Below are 4,531 nucleotides of genomic sequence, written 5' to 3'. Positions count from 1 at the left end.
ATTTAAGAACTCTTAACCCATGGTAAACTGACAGCCACAAAGAGCTGAGCCTTTCAAAATGAGAAGAGAGTGCAACATGATATGTACTTTTGAAGAGTCTGTTAACTCCATTGCAAACAAATGTGTTGACTATATTAGCAATAGCTTCAAATGCTTGCAGTACTTAAACATCTTTCCACCTGACTTGAATGCAAACAAATTTTGTAAATGGGGGAAGATTTATTTCGGTACCTGACTATTAGAAATGTTATCACCATTCTATTTTTTTCTCTCACTAGGGAAATAATTCCAGCCTTAATCAGAATTAAATTTTTAACCCTTTAAGCAGCAGCCGTAGGGGGGGGGAAAGGTTGTAGATCTATCAAGATCAAAATAATATATTGCACTTCTCTAGCAGGTCTCATCAGATGATCTCAAAGTGTTTTAAAAATATTAATTAAGCCTCACAACAACAGTGTGAAGTAGCTCAGAATTATGTCCATTTATTAGAGGGGCAAACTGAGAGACAGTGATTTTAAGCAACTGGCTCCAAACTGCATAGTAAAAGAATTGAAAATAGAGTCCAGAAATTCCGGAGCCCAGTCCTCTTAACTAACCACTGGACAACTTTCCATTCGCATGTTAATTATGGTAAGAGATTTTCCATTATGGCAACAATGTCAAAATCCTTCTGCAGGCAAAAATTGTGAAAGTAGCTACCCAGCCCTGTCAGGCAAACTGCTTTACCTGCTGAGGTCCAAATGTGGGATGTGATGTTTGACAAAGAACCAAAATAATGGACGCCGCAAATGATTTGTGGGGGAAAATTAAAGGGTCATAAGATTCAATCCTTTAGTGTAAATAATTATTTTTATATCCTCCATTTCATAATTGTTTTTACGTAGATATTTTTCAACATTAAAAGAGTGGGACACTAAATCTGTATGGAACATAGAGAACTTTGGGATTAAAATGAGTGATGTGCCTGAACATGAGGTAAATTTCAGACATGCTACTACGACTTAAAGAACAATTTGTAAAACACTAGTCCAGGATAGCATAGAGCCAGATGCTAACACATATCTTAGGGTTTGTCTGTGCAGGGTTTTAACTTTAATTGGTTTTGTTAAACTGGTACAACTTTGGTATATGGATTCACGCACATCAGTGTAAAACAGTTCAGTTTAGATTGGTAAACCAATATATGAATATTCAAATAAATTTGCACAGTTTAATTAAATTGGTATAAAGTTGCACCTTAAGTTATATAGATATAATTTTGTATCTAGATCAAACCTTTAAATTGTCCAAAATTCTACATTTACCATGTCAGAGAGTTGCAATGTGATACTTTAGTAAACCATTTTCATCAGCTGGAATATTTTACCAGGAGATTATCTAGTCAACTACCACTCCTCAGACTGATTCTCTCTAAGCGGCAATGACATTACATAACCTTCAGCACAGCATATAGGAGTCTGAATTCCTCTCATGTTAGAAGAGGTGGAGGGGAAAGAGGCAATGGCCACTTCCATCATTTTATATGATTTGGTGCATGATTCCAGCTATAAAAGATACATAATTCTCAAGGTGCAGAATACTGAAGATGATGAATTAGATTCCAAATTAGTCACAAAAAATATGCAAAACACCCCAACCACTTTTGCAACACTATCTTTTTTAAAATGCAAGACCAGCCTATTACTAATTCATGCACCCGCAGTAACCCCTTTCCCTTTTGATTAAAAAAAGCCAACATGCATCATTATGTGATTGAGGTTTAGAAAAGCTCACAGTTAATCATAGAATTCAAATAAGGCCTTGGGGTTTACCTTTTTAATAATCATTTAAAGGCATGAATACAATTTCATGAGTGAATTTTGTGACTTCATTCACAGACATTTAAAGAAATTGACATTTAAAGAGGCTGACTGGAATGAAGCATCAAAAAGCCATGAATGGGACAGCTGCCGCAAGGACTCCTAATGCTGCAAACTGGCCAGACTGTGAATTTGTGGCAGGGTATCATTCACTTTCCCTACAATTGCACTTTCTTCTAGAGATATCATCTCTGGAATTTAGCCTCCTCCAGTGCTAGCAAGCACTTTATATTTTACATTTATATAGCAGCTTTCCACCTGAAGGTCCCAAAGTGCTTTACAAGCCCTACACTGCAGCTACACCACCAGTGAAACGCAGCCGCTTCTGAGGACAGCAGCCAGCTGAAGCATAATAGCACACTACACAACCACAGTTGGGAAGGAAAATTTTGTCCAAGGACACAAGGTAAAATCCTTGCTCTTAGGAAAGGTCAAATGGGATCTTTAAAGTCCACACAAAGCAGCCAGGCTCTGATTTTTAATGTCGCATCCATAAGCTTCCCATTCAGCCCTTGGTTAACAAGGTGACAGGTGTTTTAAAAATGTCTAAGAGAGGTGGAATACAGCAAATGACACATGACTATTGAGACCACTGGCACAAGTGATTCAGACAAACTCATCTGTCTCTGCTATTACCTTGTTCTCCCATTTGTCTGTTCATTCACCTGTCATATTTTTGCTTAAATTTTTCAGTCTGGTCCACACATACATTTTATACCCATACAACTATTTCGGTAAAGGGTGCCATTTTTAAAAATCAATATACTTATAGTGGTACATCCCTTAATGTGGCCAGTTAGACTGATATAAAAGTGCTTATATCAGCATAGCTTTTTCACTTCCCATACAGGTATAAGCTATACCGATGAAGGTGACCCAGTCTAGAATTTGGAGTGGGTGAGGAGAAAAATGAGGGATTTCTAGTTTGGGTGTATTCATGTTTTAGCTGTCAATAACGCGTAAAGACCTCTATTTACTGACCGTTATGTAGGGTAGAAAAATATTTCAGTACAAACAAGGCAGGGTTATGGAGAGGAGAAAATGTTCATGAAGGGAGCAGGGCTAGCTGTGTGGTGAAGGCACACACCCAACACTCAAGAAGTCCAGGTTAAAGCCTCAGCTCAATCATTGAGTTACTGCACAAATGTGGGCAAGGCACTGAATTTCTCCTGCCTCAGTTCCCTGTCGGTAAAAAGGGGTGCTACACGCTAAAGAGACAATACAGGGTAAGGAAGTAAGCTCTATACAATGTATAGGCAAGCTGTACAATGGGGCCCCACTCCTGGAGGAGATCCGGATGTACTACTGTAATAGAGATAATTGTGGCCTGGGTTCTCTGTTTAACCTCTTCCTGCCATGACTTTCCTTTCCATATTCCCCTATTTATTTATTTTTAAATCAGCAATGTTATGTCTACTGCTCTTCTCTTTCTCCTTTTAATGCTCCTTTACCACATGGGATTTGTATAGCCAGCATTACAAGATATTTACATGCCAGATATGCTAAACATTCATATGCCCCGTCATGCTTCGGCCACCATTCCAGGGGACATGCTTCCATTCTCATGACGCTCGTTAAAAAAAATAAAGTGTTAATTAAATTTGTGACTGAACTCCTTAGGGAGAATTGTATGTCTCCGGCTCTATTTTACCTGCATTCTGCCATACATTTTATGTTATAGTAGTCTCGGATGATGACTCATCACATGTTCATTTTAAGAACACTTTCGCTGCAGATTTGACAAAACACAAAGAAGGTACCAATGTGAGATTTCTAAAGATAGCTACAGCACTCAAGCCAAGGTTTAAGAATCTGAAGTGCCTTCCAAAATCTGAGAGGGGCAAGGTGTGGAGCATGCTTTCAGAAGTCTTAAAAGAGCAACATTTCGATGCGGAACCCGAACAACCAAAAAAGAAAATCAACCTTCTGCTGGTTGCATCTGACTCAGATGATGAAAATGAACATGCGTCAGCTCGCACTGCTTTGGATTGTTATCATTGACTGAACCTATACTGAACCATCATAAGCATGGACGCATGTCCTCTGGAATGGTAGTTGAAGCATGAAGGGACATATGAATCTTTAGCGCATCTGGCATGTAAATATCTTGCTACGCCAGCTACAACAATGCCATGAGAAAACCTGTTCTCACTTTCAGTCAACATTGTGAACAAGAAGCGGGCAGCATTATCTCCTGCAAATGTAAACAAACTTGTTTGTCTGAGTGATTGGCTGAACAAGAAGTAGGATTGAGTAGACCTGTAGGCTCTAAAATGTTACTTTTTTTAATGTTTTTTTTTGTGTACATAATTTTACATTTGTAAGTTCAACTTTTATGATAGAGATTGCACTACAGTATTTGTATTAGGTGAATTGAAAAAGACTGTTTACAGTGCAAATATTTGTAATCAAAAGTAAATATAAAGTGAGCACTGTACACTTTGTATTCTGCTAATTGAAATATATTTAAAAATGTAGAAAACATCCAACAAAATTTAAATGGTATTCTATTATTGTTTAACAGTGCCATTAACCACAATTTTTTTATCATGCAATTCATTTTTTTAATCACTTGACAGCTCTAGTTATTTTTTAGTAGTTTTACTGTAATGTATTGTTTGTCAAAATAATGACCTGTGCTTCCTGGAAGCTACCTTTTGGGGCTTAGTTAT

Source organism: Emys orbicularis, chromosome 13 (assembly GCF_028017835.1).
Source record: "Emys orbicularis isolate rEmyOrb1 chromosome 13, rEmyOrb1.hap1, whole genome shotgun sequence".
Classification (NCBI taxonomy): Eukaryota; Metazoa; Chordata; order Testudines; family Emydidae; genus Emys; species Emys orbicularis.
The sequence above is the reverse complement of the archived record's forward strand: the minus strand, read 5'-3'. Positions refer to the sequence as shown.